Below are 20,000 nucleotides of genomic sequence, written 5' to 3' on the forward strand. Positions count from 1 at the left end.
TTGTAGAAATATTAGTTTGGTAAGTAGGGAGGAGGAAGAGGAGGATCTAGTAGGAGGAGGAGGAAATATAATAAGTCTATCATCCAATTTCATTGTTCACACTGAGATGTTTCTTTCCAATAAATAAACAAACAAAGACTATTATTTCAACACTTTTCCTCAACACCATTCAGTTCTCTTTTATATAAATATACACAGCATGTCCTCCTCTGCATCAATATAGCAAAAACCCTTTCTTAAACACACACACAAACACACCTCTATACGTGTGTGTGTGTATGTGTGTATTGGTTTTGTTTTGTAACAGATCAATACAAAGATTAGGCAAAAGAAACACATGCAGGAGTCTTGCAACAACTTGTGCTTTTTATCTCCTAAACAGATTTATGTTCCATCGAGCTTAGCTTCGTATAGTATATCTGTGCAGATGTAAAAGGAGATGGCAGGCTGGGGTGGGGGGGTGGCTTCCATGTTCAAAGTAAACATGAAAGAACAGAGCGAGAAAACTTCCAAATGTATTAGGTGTTATATTTTCATCAAAATAATTCTTTCCCCTCTTCTAAATGAGATTATAAAATACAATATCTTTCTAGTTTTCTAGGGGTCAGAAAACATCTTCTGTAGAAAGATACAAAGTACAATACACACACACACACATATACACACAAATGCACTAAGATATTAGTACACACATATACACGCAGGCAGACAAAATATATATATATATATATATATATAGATTAATACATAAATACATGCAAACATACACACACACATATATTGTATTAGTATATGTGTGTGTATACATATATATATATACACACACATACAAACATTATATAAACACAAATACACAGCTTTATTTCTGCGTTTCATGCATGTATGCACATAAATTTATGTGCAAATGTAGAAATGAATGCACCAATAGGCAGTCATCCAGTGTAAGCGAGTGCACATGTATATTCCCTTTTTACTCGTGTCAGTCATTTGACTGCAGCCATGCTGGAGCACCGCCTTTAGTTGAAGAAATCGACCCCAGGACTTGTTCTTTGTAAGCCTAGTACTTATTCTATCGATCTCTTTTGTTGAATCACTAAGTTACGGGGACATAAACACACCAACACCAGTTGTCAAGTGATGGGAAGGGGAGACAAACACACACACACACACACATATATATATACACACACACAATGAGCTACTTTCAGTTTCTGTCTACCAAATCCACTCACAAGGTCTTGGTCAGCTTGAGGCTATAGTAGAAGACACTTGCCAAAGGTACCATGCAGTGGGACTGAACCCGAAACCATGTGATGAGGTAATGAGTGTGTGATGTTCCATATGGAGGAAGTCAACAGCAGGTTTAAGTGGCTTTCATTAACAGAGCTCAACAGATGACAGACAGTAGCCATCTTCTGACAGGATTTCTCATTCCCTTCTGTTCCCTTCTCCTCACCCACCAAAATTTCACACTTTACATTTACACAGCAAATTAATAGCAAATAGAAACCAAAAACCAAAAACAAGCAACAAATGAACCCCAGCCAGACAAAAAAGCAGTAGGGAAACTTCTATATATGTTGTCATTCGACCTGCTTCATATAGCAAATGAAATTACTTTTCAAAAAACCTCCCCACCGCCATTATGATAAAAAGGTGGAGGAAGGAGCATGGCGGAAATCATAGATTTTTTTTTTCTTTTGAATAGCAAGGACCAAAGAAAGTCAAGATATCCATGAACACAAAGAAGCTGGATTACCAAACAAAGGAACCTCTACACAGTTTCTAGATTTGCAAAAATAGCAACTAAATTTTCCTTAAACTGCAACTTAATGCCTTAAGAAAAAAAAAGGTAAACATTGGATTTGGTAGACGGAAACTGAAAGAAGCCTGTCATATATATGTGTGTGTGTGTGTATGTTTGTGTGTGTGTTTGTCCCCTCCAACATCGCTTGACAACCGATGCTGGTGTGTTTACGTCCCCGTAACTTAGCGGTTCGGCAAAAGAGACCGATAGAATAAGTACTAGGCTTACAAAAAATAAGTCCTGTGTTCGATTTGCTCGACTAAAGGCGGTGCTCCAGCATGGCCGTAGTCAAATGACTGAAACAAGTAAAAGCGTATTGGATAATGTAGTTCTAAGTATACCAAAAGACATGATGGTCATGTCTAGAATTTAGATAAAACTTGATCTAACGGAACAAAGGCTGGTTGATGACAACTGAAAGCCATGATTTGGTCCAATTGGGTCTCATTTCTTTCAAGAACATTTAAAGTTAAAATAAGACTGAAGAAATACTTTTATTCTTTTACTGGTTTTAGTTACTGAACTGTGGCCATGCTGGGGCAGTGCCTTCAAGATTTTGCTGACAATACCAACCCCAGGACTTCTATAGCTTTATACTGACCAGCACATAGCGAATAGAATTGGTAGACAGAAATTGAGAATCTCTCTGTGTATGTGTGTGTGTGTGTGTGTGTGTGTGTGTGTGTGTGTGTGTGTCTGTGTGTGTGTCTGTGTGTCTGTGTGTGTGTGTGTGATGCTCCCTTGCCTAGACTTCATGTGATAGTTGTAAGCAAATGTTATCGTCGAGTGGTGTCCATTTCCAGTCTTCTGTGAAAACATGGTCGCGGAGAAATATTACTTTACTTGGAAGGCAGGTGAGGGCTGGTGGCAGGAAGAGCATCCAGCTGTAGATTATTCCCCTAAACAAATTGCATCCAACCATGAAAATGTGGAAAAGTGGATGTTAAAACGGTGATGCGGATAAATTATAATAGAATGTTACTAAAATTATTACATTGAACAATTAAATCTACAAGAAATTCTCTTGCGAAAGTAATAGCATGTGGTTCAGAACAGTCTGCCATGTCTACATATATTTAAAAAGATTCTGTCTGTTAAGTCCAGTTGGCTGTAATCTGTGATTAAGCTTCTATGAAACAAAGATAAGTCTTCTACCTGGTTTTGTTAAACTCAATAATATGTGACTTCTAAAACCAAATTGTCTTACAAATTTATTTTTTCTTTCTCTCTAGAACAACATTTGATAAAAACATCAGACACTCTGGCATATATATATATATATATAAAATAAGTACTGAGGTCAATTTGTTCAATCAAAATTTCTCGTGGCAGTGCTCCAGCATGGTCGCAGTCTAATGACTGAAATAAGTGAAAGATATGTTAGGGGCTGGAAAAGAATTTTGATCTCACAGACCCATAATCACAGCTATGTGAATTGTACCCCAGATAAATTACCCAAACTTCACTTTTTCTCAAGATAGAGTGAGATTTGAAGACTAAACTGCTATTTCTAGCAAATCAAGTGATTAGATTTCCTGAGGAAATACTGTATTTATTGGTGGAGCAGAAAGAAATTGTCATTTTTAATAATTAATAAATTGTAAGAATGAAGAGAGAAAATATCCTATAAATTTTTTTTCTAGAATCATGTTACCATTTATTTTTAAGAGGTGACAAAGTAACTTTCAACATTTATATTTCATAGCAGCAGTTGTTTTAACTTTAGCCATTAAATGTCTTGTTGAAGAAAGTGGAGAATGGTACTAATGTAGTTTCAAATGTTGAGGCCTGAAATAATTCATTCCACCAATATCCCCATCATCATCGTTTAATGTCTGTTTTCCAAGCTGTCATGGGGTGGATGGTTTGACTGGAGACTGGCAAGCCAGGAGGCTGCACCAAGCTTCAATCTGATCTGGCATGGTTTCTACAGCTGGATGCCCTTCCTAACGTCAACCACTCAGAGAGTGTAGTGGGTGTTTTTGATGTGCCATCAGCATGGGGAGCCAGTCAAGCGGCACAGGCATCAGTCACAACTACAGTTTCCATTTGATTTTAATTATATTTGAATAATTATATTTGAATAACATTAAGCAGCAGCAATAATAATAATGGTTTCAAATTTTGGCACAAGGCCAGCAATTTTGGGGGAGGGGATAAGTTGGTTACATCAATCCTTGTGTTTTACTGGTACTTATTTCATCAACCCCAAAAGGATGAAAAAAAAAGTCAACTTCAGTGGAATTTGAACTCAGAACATAAAGACAGACAAAATACTGCTAAGCGTTTTGCCTGGAGTGCAAAGAATTCTGCCAGCTCACCAAATTTACAAATAATAATAATAACAATAATAAGACTTATTTCAAGTTTTAGCACAATGCCAACAATTTTAGGAAGGTATCAATCAATGAAATCGACCCCAGTATATGACAAGTACTTTATTCTACTTTAAGATGGAAAGCAAAGTTGATGTTGGTGGAATCTGGAACTCAGACTGGTAATTGAAATGCTGGTAAGGATTCTGCTGGTGCACACCGCTAATAGTGGCAGCGGCAATGGTTTTCTACAATAGACACAAGGGCTGAAAGTATTCTGTGTAGAGTATTCAAGAAAGAAAGAAAGAAAGAAAGAAAGAAAGAATGAATGAATGAAAGAAAGAAAGGACAGGATGCTCATATCTCTGATCAAAGACTTGCAACTATGTGCAGCAGACATGCACTGAACATCAAAAGAAATAGAACCCCACATTGCTGAGTGAAAGAAGGCATGGCTGTGAGGTTAAGAAGCCCATTTGCAACCATATGGTTTTGGGTTCAGTCCCATTGCATGGCACTTTGAGTAAATGTCATCTACTGTAGCCCAACGTTTTGTGAGTGTATGTGTGTGTGTGTGTGTGTCCACCACCAACTGATAATTAATGTTGGTTTGTTTATGTTTCTGTAACTTAGCAGTTCAGAAAAAGAGACTGATAGATCAATTATTAGACTTAAAAATATGTACTGGGGTTGGCTGGTTCGAGTACACCCTTCAAGATAGTGCCCCAGCATGCCCAGAGTCCAATGACTGAAATAAGTAAAAGTTAAAAAAGATAAATGACTGAGACACTCAACAGTAATTGCTAACATGAGAGATCATTACGACTAAAGAAAAAAGAATCTTAAATCATTAAGCAATTATTTTGGTAAATAATTAATTTGACATGAGTTGATATCTTATCAATCATTAACTGAAGCCTTCCCCAAGGAAAGTAGAAGAAATATAAAACATAAAATGGGTAAAAAGAAAAAAAAAAGAGAAAATTAAACATCAAGAAAAAATATAGACTAAGACTGAAGTGGGGGAGGGGGGATTGACATCATTTAAATATTTGAAATAATTTAGATTGTTGTAATGAGAAGTCTGAAGGAATGTTAAAGACAGAAGATTTGATAGTTGTGCAGCCGAAAAGGTTTCGTCTTTTACCTACAACTTTTGAATTTCTAATGTTAATCCTACATTAAACTTTAATAATGTTAAGCTGACATTGCTAATAATTCTGTAATCCATTTCAGTGAATATCCTACAAGAGGATTACCATATAACAAGATTTCTTTCTTTGTTGGTGCCATGTCAACGAGCACCTGTGCTGGTGCCATATATAAAACACTGGGGTTGGTGCCATGTAAAAAGCATCAAGTACACTCTGTCAAGTGGTTGGTGCCACAAAGGACATCAAATCATAGAAGCATTGCCAAAACAGACAATTGGAGTCTGGTGCAATCCTCTGGCTTGCTAGTTTCTGTTAAACAGTCCAACTCATGCCAGCATAGAAAATACATCTGCACAGAATTAATTTGTCTACAGAATTAATTTGTCTACAGAATTAATTTGTGAGAACAAACATATTCAGAAGGAATAAACTATAGTAACTATCGTTTATTTCTTTGTAATTATTTGATTAATTTAAATAGTTCATGTATGGAACACTATACACATGTATGGAACACTATAAACATTGTTAAGATCTACAATTCAAGGTTGCGGTCTGCATCAGTTGAAGTGAATCTGTAAAAGTTTGGAGAAAGAAACAAATCACACCAAATCGATTTCTTGCGAGGTATAAAAAATTCATTGATTGGAACAACAGTCATTCTTTGGAGAGAGAGAAAATACGGATAATATGAGAGTGATAGAAACGGGAGTGAGAAAGAGATGAAAGAATAACGTGGTGTAAATGTGTGAAGAGAAAAGGAAAATGAAGTGTGAGAGCAGTGAGCAATGTCGGAGGAAATAAAGCCTACCAAGAGATGGTAGATGTTTTGCTAAATTAAAGAACAACTCTCTGAAATGAAACACTGCATCATCTTCTTATAAAGTGACAACTACAACAACAATAATTATCCAACCAAATACAATGAACTTTTTGGTGTTATTTATCTTAAGCAGACCTGAGATCAAAAGCATTCCAGCCATGGCCATCTTGTCTTTTTTTTTTTTTTTTCGGGTAGTGTATCTAGGACTATATTATAAATGACTGGTGACCTTCTTTTATTAAGACTGTAGGGTGTGATTCAAGTGAATTTTTACTTATTTCTAACAGGTCACAAGGCCACATAAAAGCTTGAAACTAATGTCATCAGTAGAGAGAATGCGACTAAGGAATGAGACAGATTCTTAGCCCATAACCCCCCCCCCCCCATTTTTTTTAACTGTCATTGCATCACACAAAAAGGATACTTACTGAATAAATTGATGGACTTGGTATTGTTCAAACTATCAACACCTGAAATTAGAAATAAAAACTTAAGTCAGAATTGCATTAAAATTTATTGACAAAGTCCTTCTTACAACTAAGGTAAGTCTACTCAGAACAATACACTTCCCCCACTTTTTTTTAAAATCTAACACAGATTTATATGTCTATGTTACATTCAAAATTCACATACATACATGCAGAAACATTGTGTATATGCATAAGTGTGTGCACAAGAAATACACACATGTGGTAGCTGTTAACTTCGACAAAAGATGCAGCTGTACAGGAAACTACAAAACCACAACTGTTCTCATCTCTATTATTCCTTCCATGCCCTCATGAGTGAGGAAGCTAGAGAAGAAGTGATTTTTTTTCTTCTTTCATTGCAATCACATGTGATACTCAGATGGTTGCAACAAAAGGGCCACTGCTTGTGTGTGGTACCAAGAAGCCTGAGACTTATGTTTTGGGGGTCGGGTGTGCATGCCTGCAATTCATATTTTGCAGCATGTGTTCCACTCTTAGGAATGTTTGAAGCCAAAAAACCTTTTGTGACAGTATTTTTGTTAAACTATACTTACATCTGTTGTCTTTGAAAATAATGAAGAATTCACTAAAGCAATTTTGTCATAATTAAACTGGTATTTGTAACTCAATTAAAAACCAATAAAATTTTATGTAAATTTAGGATCGCTTTAGAACAGGAAGTCCGCATCAGAGAATAAAGGGTTGTCTCAGGAAGATTGGTATCAAAAGGGTAAAAAATAACTGAAGTAAAAACAGGCAAGATAGTTACAAACTACAAACATTTCATGTTTCAAAAGATTCTGTCCTTCTCTTATACTCTTTACTCTTTTACTTGTTTCAGTCATTTGACTGTGGCCATGCTGGAGCACTGCCTTTTAGTCAAGCAAACCGACCCCAGGACTTATTCTTTGTAAGCCTCGTACTTATTCTATCAGTCTCTTTTGCCGAACCGCTAAGTTGCGGGGACGTAAACACACCATCATCAGTTGTCAAGCGATGTTGGGCGGACAAACGCACACATACAAACATAAACACACACACATATATGACGGGCTTCTTTCAGTTTCCGTCTACCAAATCCACTCACAAGGCATTGGTCGGTCTGTAACTATAGCAGAAGACACTTGCCCAAGGTGCGACACAGTGGGACTGAACCCGGAACCATGTGGTTGATAAGCAAGCTAATTACCACACAGCCACTCCTGTGCCTATACACACACACACACACACACACACACACACACATATATATATATGCCCGGTAAAGGATACTTCTGAAAAATTGAAGAAATCATTATTACTAATGTCTTTCAATATACAAGACCAGCAGAAGAATTTAATGCAAAAGTCTATTTGAGTGAAGTGAACTTAATGCCAAATATACTTGTGGCAGCAAATATATGCCACTTTAATTAAGTTGAAGTGTAGAGACATTAAAAGATATGTTCTATATTTAAGTCTATAGTGAGTCTGTGGTTAAAAACACTAGGAGACATATTGTGTCTCGGTTCATAGTTTTGTAGGAGAGTGAAGGGGGGGAGATGGGGAGAACAGGCGAGAAAGAAAGATGGAGTGAGGAATAGAGATGAAGGGAATGAGGAATAAAGATGGAAGAGAGAGAGAGAGAGAGTGAAACAGAGGGAAAACAAGAGAGAGGAGAGAGAGGAAACAGTTTGAGAGACAGGGAGCAAGTCTGAGAAAAAAATATGTGAGCAAGTTGCAACAGAGAGAGAGAGAGAGAGAGAGAGAGAGAGAAAGAAAGGAGCAAGACAGATTGAGAAAGAGAAAATGTGAGAGCAAGAGAGAGTGAGAGAGAAAGAAAGAGAAAAGTGTGTGTGTGAAGAAAAAAAGTGTGTGTGTGAGCAAGTGCAAGAGAGAGCAAAGAAGATGATGCAAAAGCAGGCAGTATTGTTGCATCTCATCTTTATATTTTTTAGTTTGTTTATATAATTCCCCTAACAGGTCGATCAGTTTGCAGAAAGTACAGCCAAATGACTTGTTTCAGTTGATACGTTAGAATATCAGTACCGTGTTACCATCCTATGACCTACGAATTCAGTTTGATCTCCCCGCAGCTACTAAAGTTATAACCATCTCTAACTGCAGAAGCCATGCAATATAAAAGCTAATCAGAATTTAATAGTCAGCTTAAGAAGACTTTGCAAAGCCACTTGCAAAGAAACATCAAGATTTCAGATAAAATAAATTATTGCTGAAAGCAAAATGTTCTTCAGAATAATTATTTTAAAAGCAAAAGCTCAACTGGTTTGTTTACTTTAATATTTATGATATTTAAATAATTATGGGAGTATAACTGATTTCATATCATCTACGACACACAGCCAGTGTGTTTGACCTGGCAATGACATGAGTAATGCTGCATCTTTCCAGGTGCACATTGCCAAGTTGGAAATGGAATGCAGGCATCTGGTTGGATGGAGTCTTAGAACTTTCAGAGCAAGGGGCCAGGAAACCAAGATGGGTTTCTGGAGGATATCCGTCCTCAGCTGTGTTGATTACTGGTCCAAACTAGGATCACCATGCAGTGTAAAATTAATGGCAGAAGTTGAAATAATCCAACAAAACTCCATAAAGACTGAAATGGTTAAAAGTTCACTCATTTCTGGACATGTTGGACAGAGCTATATGCATTTTGTTTTTCAAAAGGATCACAGGGTTAGCTGCTGTTATTTAACTCTAGGTCAGCCTTGATCAAGTAAGCCTATGAACAAAGACACTCCATCCATGACCGTCTCTATCTAGCACTACATTATTCATTATGTTTTTCTTTTAATAAGATGGTATGGAGCGATTTTAAATGAGATTTGAAGGTGGATGTCTTGGATTGCTTGTCAAGCAGTCAAATCTCACGTCACATCATAGACAATGTGTAGACTCTCAGTCTTCTTAGATATTGTAGCTGATTAGCCCCATGTTAGGCATATCAGAGATGGTTTAGACAAAAAGGTGATTCATTGATAACAATCTGAGTTTTCAAGATATATCATTGTTCAATGTGTTTGATGTATCCTCTATTTAAGGTGATAGGATATGATTCGAGGGAAAGTTGTCTGCTATTGCTAGCGAGGAAAAATAAAGTAAGAGACATGGATGGACTTTTCAAAGCCTGCAGTTTTAATAGAGAAACCAACATGCAAGTTGTTGAGCAGAGAGAGAGAGGGGGGGGGATGAGAGAGTAGAGAATATGGGATGAAAATAGAAATGGATGTAGGTTTAATACATTACCAACAATCAGGGAGAGAGAGAGAAAGAGCACAATTTAGTAGACTACTAATTTGAATAAGCCATAAGCTTTATCCTGGATGCGTGTGGCATGCAGTCTTTCCTTGCCTTCTGTGCATGTTCTGTGTGTATGCATGTTTGTCTTGTCAGTATATCTGTGCTTGCTATCTGCGTGCTGTGTGTGTGTGTGTGTGCCTTGTCAGCATGCATGCTCATCTGCATGCATGAATGCTTGTCAGTGTGCATGTATGTCTCATCTGTGTTTACATGTCTTGTATATCTCTCGTCCATGGAGGCACACGCCATAACTTCAGACATGTGCACATGTTTATGTAATTGCATGTGAGCAATACATGCATTGTTAATGCAGGCATGTTTTGTGTGCGTGTGTGTGGGAACATATGTCATCAGTGTGTGGGTGTGAGCATGTTGTCTCCATGTGTATGCTCATATAGTCTGCACATGTGCATGTGAATATCAAGGCTGCAGGAGAGTGCATGTCATATCTGTGTATGAGCGAGGGTGTCCATGTGCATTCTGTGCAGGTTTGTGTGCATACATAAAAGTCAGATTTCAGATTTCAACTTTGTGACTGGTCATACCAGAAGTCATAGATTTTGGTGCTGAAGATTTAAAGAAACAATGTTGACCGACATGTAAACCTAACAATTGCTAGACAAATATATACTGGGGCACTGCCTTGGAGAATTTTAGCCAAATGAATCAACCCTAGCATCTTTTCTTTTTAACCCTTTTGTTACCGGATTTATTTTGAGATGCTCTGTGTTTCTTTCAATCAATTTTAAATATAACAAAGAATTTAGCAAAATAACTTTGTTATCATTAAACTAGTGTTAGGAACATAAATTGTGACTAAGGTTTGGTGGAAGATTTTAATTCAGAACTTATGAAAACAAGACATTTGTACTACAGAGCCAGAGCCAGTTTCAGCCAGGCTGGTATCAAAAAGGATTAAATTAATCATTTGTTAAGCTTAGCGCTTATTCTATCAGTTTCTTTTGCCAAACCACTAAGTTACGAGCACATAACCAAATCAATAATCAGTTGTCAAGCAGTAGTTAAGGGGACACACACACACAATATAGACAGGCTTCTTGCAAATCCACTCACAAGGCTTTGGGCAGCTTGGGGTTATAAGAAGACACTTGCCCAAGGTGTCAAGCAGTGGGACAGAACCCCAAATGATGTGGTTGGAAAGCAAACTTCTTACCACACAGTCACATCTGCACCTAAATACAAGGAACATGGTGTTGGCTGAGTATACCTCCTGAGTTTAGAGAGATCATTTTAGGTATTTTAGGGGCACAACATTTCACAAAGATTGTCTAGTCAGTTTTGGATTGAAAACTTATGCTGAAACTACCAAGGAATCTAATGGTAGAAGTGGTGGACCAAAGAAGACATCTGAAGAAGTGGAGAAGGTTGAGATTAAGAGATCAGCTGAGCCGAAGAAGACCCATTTAACTCCTACAAGCATGGAAGGGCAGGCATGAAATTGGTGATAATAGCGGTGGTAGTTGTGGCAGTGGTGGTGTGACAATGATGATGGTGGTGGTGATGGTGACAACATAGTCTCAAACATTAACACCTGCATAAACAGTCACAAAGCTAGACATTTATGAAACATAGAGGTTCATAAGCTCAGGGTGGATACTCCAAGAAAGAACTGATGGTGATGAGTCACCCGACTCAAACCAGCACAGAAAACAGACATAAAAACTACGATACCAATGCTGACGACTGTATATATGCACCCACACACATGCACACACAAATGCATGCTTGCACCCACACATACAAACACACACATGTACTACCCACAAACACACACACAGATGCTTGCACACACAAACATACACATTCTTGCACACACACACACACAAACATACACATTCTTGCACACACACACACAAACATACACACACACAAACGTGCACACACAAATATGCACACACATACACACAAACATGCATGTACCAACACACAAACATGCTTGTATCCCCGCACACATGCACCCACACACACCCACAACTACAAACACACATGCACAACCACAACTACAAATACACACATGCACCTATATACACACACACACACACACACACCCAGTGTATGTACTAAAACTAAAAATCCACTCCAGTGGTTTACGTGCAAGCAGATTAAATTACAATTAAAAACAAAAACAAAAAAATCAATCAAATTCAGAAACTAAAGCCAAAATGCTTCATTTGTAGAACATTAACTCTTACAGCAAACCAATAATAACAACTCGGCAGGAAGGAATGTCTTTTAGCAAAGTGCTTAGATCGTCCGGACACAGAATGAGTTGTAAAATCCCAGCAACAAGAAGCATAAATAAATTGGCCACCAAATATTTATTACTAAAGCTATAAAGCAACAGAAACTAACATTTCAACCAAATATCAACAATTTATTTTTGAAAGCAATTAAATTGTAAACTGCAAACAGGAAATTCTGACAAGCAATGTGTCCTGATATGTAAATGGCCAGTATATATGAAGTTATAATAACTTGTGTCATGTTTGGAAATCATTATAAAGAATTAGTGACTAACGAAGAACTAAAGAGAGAAAATAATATTTAAGGAATGCATGTCAATAAAGATCATCAATTTTATGGTGAAACAAGAAAATAAACAAATAAATCAAATGAAGTATAAAACTAAAAGGGAAATAGTTCTTTGTTTTTTTTTTTTTAGAAAAAACTAATCCACTTCATTTGTCATAATTAAATCTTGTACTTAATAAATATAGTAAATAAAATATGCAAAAACTGGTGTTTGCTCATCAATCAAAGTGAACTGATGCTTTGGGATAAAAGAGATTTCTTTAAAAAGACTGAAGACAAAATGTTTCTTTGTGAAATTATAGAATTCATATATTGACAATGGAATGGGTGGGAGGCAGAGAAAGAAGACCAAGGAAGAACACAAGAGAAGTGTTGAGGCTAGATCTCAGGGAATTTGGGTTTCAGAGATCATCATCATCATCATCATCACCATCGTCGCTGGCATAGGTTGGATGGTTTGATTGAGAACTGGCAAGTCAGGAGGCTGCACCAGGCTCTAATCTGATTTGCAAGATTTCTACAGCTGGATGCCCTTCCTGATGCCAACCACTCCGAGAGTGTAGTGAGTGCTTTTACATGCCACCAGCATGTGAGCCACTCAGGTGGCACTGGTATTGGACACGCTTGAATAGTGCTTTTTATGTGCCATTGGCACAGGTGCCAGTCAGGCAATACTAGCATCAGCCACACTCGAATGGTGCTTTTTACATGCCACCAGCACAGGTGCCAGTTAGGTAGCACAGGTGCCAGTTAGGTGGCACAGGCACCGGCTACAACTACGATTTCACTTGGTTCAACAGGTCTTCACAAGCACAGCATATCTCCAAAGGTCTCTGTGAGGCCCAACGTTTAAAGGTCATGCTTCACTACCTCATCCCATGTCTTTCTGGGTTTACCTCTTCCACAGCTTCCCTCCACTGTTAAGGTGTGACACTTCTTCACATAGCTGTCCTCATCCAGACACATCACATGACCATACCAGTGCAGTCATCTCTCTTGCACACCACATCTGATGCTTCTTATGTCTAACTTTTTTCTCAAGGCGCGAACACTCTGTTGTGTATGCACACTGAACTTACACATTCAGTGGCGCATACAAGCTTTGTCTCTTTCAAACCTACGCATGTCTTCAGCAGTCACAGCCATGTTTCACTGCTGTATACCTTTTACTCTGAGCGAGAAGCCCCTTGCTACCAGCAGAGGTAGGAGCTTTCTGAACTTTGCCCAGGCTATTCTTATTCTAGTAGCTACACTCTCAGAGCATCCATCCCTGCTACTGACTTGGTCACTTAGATAACAGAAGCCATCATTTACTTCTAGTTTTCCCCCCTAGCATATGATGGAATCTGTTTTCTGTACATTTTCAGTGTTTATTGTACCTGTGTATCTTCCACACACAAAAACTATCTTCCCAGTTAACCTTCCTTTGATATTGCTGCACCTTTTATGTGTCCACAGCTTGCATCGGATAAATTTTATCAAGTTTCTACCTACACCTTTTCTACAGATCGAGCAGGACCATCTAGCTGAAGGGATTTGTGATTTGCCCACCTTCTTACTAAGACTGGTTTTTGCTAGGTTAACTCTAAGGCCCTTCAATTCTAGACCTTACTTTCACACCTGAAACTTCATCTCTAGTTCTGGTAGTGACTCAGCTTTTAGAGGAAGGTCATCAGTATAGAGGAGCACCCAAGGGTATCCTGTCTTGAATCCTTGTTATTGCCTGGAGGACTATAATGAATAGGAGGGGGCTGAGGACTGATCCTTGGTGAACCCCTACGTCTACCCAGAACTCTTTGCTATACTCGTTGCCAACCCTCACCTTACTGACAGCATCCCTGTACATGGCTTGTACAGCTCTCATCAACTACTCACCTTTCCCTAGTTTCCACATTGACCACCAGATCGGAGGACCCTGTCGAAGGGTTTTTCCATGTCAACAAAAGCCAAGTACAGAGGTTTATCTGGGATGAGAGATGAAATGACTTAGCATCAAGGGCGTGGCAATTCACTAGATCTGTTCAATAGATGGAATGATGACAATGCTACTGATGATGACGACAATTTATATCATCATCATCAACATGATACAAATGTTGACATTTGGAAAGGTTGCTATATTGTTAGTGTCTATTTTTGCTTGACACTGGTTTATAGGCAAATTTTTGGCCCATGAGTATATCTGTCACCAATATATATGTATATATACAGGGTGTCGCAAAAATCACTGATGTGTTTCAATTTTTAATAACTTCCTTAACTTCACAAATAAATGCATGAAATTTTGATACAATAGAAAGGACATAATGGAAATTAATAGGCACAAGTCAAACTTTGCAACACCACTACATCACAAATGAAAAATGACATTGCTTAAATGGCAGCCATTTTCAGCTTCTCACGCCCGTGCCCTTTCCAAAACTTGCACCATAACACCCTCAAGAGTTTCAGACCCCACTTCTCTGATTTCTCTATTGATTTTCTCCTTTGGTTGCACCAGGGTCTCCGGTTTGTTGACGTAAACTCTCTCTTTCAGCTCCCCGCCACTTGCTCCTTTCAGTTTCAGTCAAACAATTCCACTTGCAAGACTTGAAGCCATAAACAACAATTGCCCAATGTGTCACTCAGTGAGACTGAACCCGGAACCAGGTGGCTGGGAAGCAAACTGCTTCCTACCACACAGTCCACACCTGTGCCTATACACACACACACACACATATTATTATATTGTGCTTGAGAAGACCTGTCAAGCCAAGTGAAATCGTAGTTGTGACTGATGGCGGTATCACATAACTGGCACGTAAAAAGCACCTTTCGAGCGCTGGGCCTCATGGAGGCAAGTGTTGGGCTTAATGGAAGCAACGACTGAGACCTTTGGCATTATGTCATGCTTGAGAAGACCCATCAAGCCAAGTAAAATCATAGTTGTGACAAATACCGGTGTCATGCAAATATGGCACCTGTGCCAGTGGCATGTAAAAGCACCCACTACACTTTTGGAGTGGTTGGTGTTAGGAAGGGCATCCAGCCATAGAAACCATGCCAAGTCAGACTGGAGTCTGGGGCAGCCTTCCAGCTTGCCAGTTCTGGTCAAACCGTCCAACCCATGCCAGCATGGACAACAGACGCTAAATCATGATGATGATGATATATATAGGAAACCATTTTATTTATAACTGAGCAGCCACATCAGTGACTGAAGGACCTAGAGTTTCATACCAGAGCACTTACCAAACTGAAAGAGTCACTTATGTAGTTTCTCAGCTATAAATAATACAAATACTTCAGTTAATGTCAGAAGTTCTAGTTCCCGTGTTTATATAACCTATCGTACATGTATAATATGTGTGCACGAGAGTGTGTGCGTGTTTGTATGTAATGTAATTTTACGATAGTAAATTGTTTTAGATTATTTTGCTGTTTTTTGTGTAAAAGTTATTTATGCAATGTAACATTTCAGTCCTTTATCAAATGAAAGAAACATTATTTTCTCTTAGATCAGTGAAGAAACTAATAATTTCTCAAGTGTCTGAATTAATAAAAACAATAAGATATAATGAACACTACAAAGACCACTGGAACGAAGAGATGTAATCAACGGCCAACATTTTGAAATGTCAACAAAATTTTAAAATCTATACTCCTACATAAATAACTATATTTAGCAATTTGCAGAATATCAAATTTAATTGGCCCAAGAGAAAGATTGAATTTATTTGAATGTATAGTTTAGCAGCAAAGTATTGGTAAAACTAAACCAAATAGCTCTTTGATAATCTGCTTAGTCTGTTACTAAAACTGATTTAGCAGCACAACGTTCTACGTTAAACAAATGCAGCATACAATTCTATTTAATGGCAATGCTTCAAATTTAAAACTCAAAGCATTGATTTGTAGGCGAATCTCTTCAGAGACTCTTTAAAGACAATTAAGATTGCTTTATTTTCAAAGAAAAATTATGATATAAATCCTATTTCTGTGATTGGTTTTGTTTTTTGGTTTGGTTTTTGTGGCAACAAAATCTAGGATTTCATTAAATAGCAGGCATGTCCACCAATAGACTATAAATGGAGTTCTTTGAAATTAAGCAACCAAAATTAGTGTGTGTGTATGTGAGATTAAGAGAGGAAGAGAGAGAGAGGGGGAGGAAGAGAGAGAGAAGAAGAGGAAAAAGAGAGAAGAGGAAAAGAGAGAGAGGAAGAGAAAGAGAGGGAGAGAAAGAGAGGGAGAGAAAGAGAGGTATAGAAAGAGAGAGAGAGGAAGAGAAGGAGAGGAAGAGGAAAAGAGAGGGGAGGAAGAGGAAAAGAGAGGGTGAGGAAGAGGGGAAGAGGAGAGGGTGAGGAAGAGGGGAAGAGGAGAGGGAGGGAGAGGAAGAGGGCGAGGAAGAGAGAGAGGGAGTGAGAGAGCAAGTGTGTTAATATAAATGGTAGCAATCTAATATTTCAATAAATCTGAAAGTAGTCGAAGATATTAAAATTTAATCTAATTAATAACAAAGGAAAGATTTAATTTCTAACATCGTAACACACAACAATCGTTCAATTTTAATGGAGCTAAGAGAGAAAATTGGAAAATTTAGAAAGAAAAAAATAAAAAAAAACAAACAATTTCCATCTGTATCTAGAAAACAAGAGTTCTGTAGAATAGCAGAATGTTTTGTGATATTTAACAGAAGAATATTTACAAAAAGAAAGGATAAATTATGAAAAAAAAAAATTTTTTTTAAATATGTTAGAAATCAACAAAGTATTTTAAACATTATGTAACACTAGGATAGAAAGTATTGCAATAATAATAATAATAATAATAATAATAATAACTCTTTGCCTGTCCAAAGCAGTTTTATAAGTTTATCCTAAATGTCCATGCTTGTCCTCAGACATTTATTTCTTGTTTCATATGTTCTGAGTCGTATAAATCCCAAGTTAGTCTGACGGTTGGAAAAAATTGGGAATACGTATCACATATGATGCAGGAATGTTGTGGAAATATGTGTTGAGTATCACGTGATACAGAGGACAGGCAAAGAGTTAAGGAAACACTGAAAACTATCCACATGTGTTGGCACTCGGTCACTTACGACCTCGAGGGTTCCAGTTGATCCGATTAACTGAACAGCCTGTTCGTGAAATTAACATGCAAGTGGCTGAGCACTCCACAGACACATGTACCCTTAACGTAGTTCTTGGGGATATTCAGCGTGACACAGTGTGACAAGGCTGACCCTTTGAATTACAGGTACAACAGAAACAGGAAGTAAGAGTGAGTGAAAGTTGTGGTGAAAGAGTACAGCGGGGTTCGCCACCATCCCCTGCCGGAGCCTCGTGGAGCTTTAGGTGTTTTCGCTCAATAAATACACACAACACCCGGATTGGGAATTGAAACTGCGATCCTATGACCGCGAGTCCGCTGCCCTAACCACTGGGCCATTGCGCCTCCACATGTAATGAATTGTTATCAACAGATTATTGTCCTCTTCTGACCCATGAGAGGATCTAAAAGTTAGCAAAGTTAATCTTTTCACAATCAAGTTATATGTAAGTATTATAGGTGTCATAGGAGATTAACCAATTTGATGAGGAAAGTTTCAGCCTCTGCTATTCTATGTTTCTGGCAAAACCTCTAGAAGTAAAAAAAAAAAAAAAAAAAATACCAACTAGTTTTCACTCCAAGTCAGGAGAGCTCTATTTTGTCTATGGAAAATTTCCAAACATATGAACTTCCCTAGCAGACAATTAATACAAGGGAGATAATCATTTCTTCATAATATTTGGCAGGATTAAAAGTTTGAAATTGAAATTAACAAGATACACAGAATATACATTTCTTTTTTTTTTTTTTTTGCTTTTGTCTATTTATTAAGGTTTAGAATTTTTAGTCTTAGGTAATCATCTATAGCACCATTTCATAAAAAAAAAAAAAAAATCACAAATGCCCAAACTTCCAGTTTCCCATTCCTTATTACTGAAATAAATAAAAGAATCATATTGAAGAAATCTTAATCAACATTCTTACCCTAATCCTGAAGGTATTAAGGCTGCTGCATTAAAAACCAATGTAAGGTTTTACAGAGTGAGTCAGTAATTCAGCTTATTGTAAAGCCACTTTAGCTGAAGCTGTGCCAAGAGAAATTTGACTTAAGAGAAAAATAATCAGACTACTTTTGTTGTTAGTTTTGGTCTTAACTCCTTAGTGAAAAGGCATTAACAATTACAGCATCTAAATGGCTGATAATAAATGGAATTCAGTAACTCGTTAAGAAATTCTCATAATGAAGATATTTAATTTAATGCAGATTTCAAGTTGTTTAATACACAGTGTTTTACAAAGAGGAAGATAAAAGTTCTCTTTGAATATAGAAATAATTAAATCAATACTTTTACATGGTTAACTGTAGTCTTTAAATATTAATTCGCTTTCGGTTGCTATTTAGCCCCAGGTCAGCCTGGATTGGGGGCGGGGGAAACTTTAATCAAAAGGCACTCAAGCTAGGATTATTAACTTGTCTTTTCAACCAGTTTACAGTTCATCCCGGACTACAATATCTGATGTTCTCTTTTCTTAAAGATGTTGGAGTAGCAAAGAGCAATGTATTGCAGCATTTAGCTTGGTTTTTCAAGTTTTTGAGAGTACCAGTAAGATAATGGGGGTTATTTCATTTGCTTAAATGCCTTAATTTAAAGCAATCAATATAACAAAACCATCAGGCCTTGTGCCTAGAGAAGAAAAGAACATAACGAAACCGTATTTCAAAAGGAAAAAAAAAAAAAGAAAAAGACAATTAGTTCTATATTAGACATGGTTGTGTGATGAAGAAGATCACTTAGCAAACATGTAATTCCAGGTGTTTGATTCCACTATGCAGTGCTCTGGGTAAATGTCTGTTTTCTCCAAGAGTCTCAGTTTGATCAATATCTTGGGAGTGGAACATAGATTGAAGCTAACCAGAACCTGCCATATATAGATGTGTGAGTGCGTGTGTGCCTATATTTAGATGTTTATAGTCTAAAAAGCAGTGTTGCAGCCAGATTGCCCTCAAATCTCACCCAATAGGGTTAAAACACACACACACAAACATTGAATAATGCATTGAGATATGCTATACCAGAAAAAAAAAGTGGGGGGAGAGATGGTCATGAGCAGAACATCTTTGATCAAAGATTGGCTCAATTAAGATTACTGACTTGGTGCTAAACAACAACATACCAACAACTTGTCTAAAACACACACCAAAAGTTCTATTTGGATATGAGTGTGTGGTAGAAGTACCAAAGTACCAGCTGGTAATTAACAAGATATATTACGATAGAAGGAATCATAAAAATAACAAAATATTTTTGTAGAGCAAGGCTAAAAGTGTTTGCACCTTGTATACATTTCCTGTAAAATACATTTGTGTTATGATTCTTCAGGGAACTGATAAGTGTAGGAAGGTTTATTTTCTTTCTTTTTCTTTTTTTAGGGAATTCAAGTTTAAAACAGAAGAGAACTCAGTCACCCCAATCAGAAGCCACACATTTTGGATGTGGAACAGGTAAACTTGAAACCATTGACACTTACATGTGTTGTTCTTTCAAA

At 37.4% G+C, this 20,000-nt stretch overlaps 1 protein-coding gene across 13 annotated transcripts in view; it reads right to left on the reverse strand.

Moving 5' to 3' along the window:
• The window catches only part of LOC106867178 (ras-related C3 botulinum toxin substrate 2), a 227,838-nt gene that overhangs the window by 78,902 nt on the left and 128,936 nt on the right, over positions 1 to 20,000 (reverse strand). For 9 of the 13 annotated variants that reach the window (XR_016242696.1, XR_016242697.1, XM_089355666.1 and 6 more), the window contains one exon: positions 6,528 to 6,569. The exons of the other annotated variants lie outside the window; for them this stretch is intronic. The gene's annotated coding sequence lies outside the window, so the exon portion shown is untranslated. The remainder of the gene's footprint in view (positions 1 to 6,527; positions 6,570 to 20,000) is intronic. 13 annotated transcript variants of the gene reach the window in all.

Source organism: Octopus bimaculoides, chromosome 7 (assembly GCF_046866305.1).
Source record: "Octopus bimaculoides isolate indiv1 chromosome 7, ASM4686630v1, whole genome shotgun sequence".
Classification (NCBI taxonomy): Eukaryota; Metazoa; Mollusca; class Cephalopoda; order Octopoda; family Octopodidae; genus Octopus; species Octopus bimaculoides.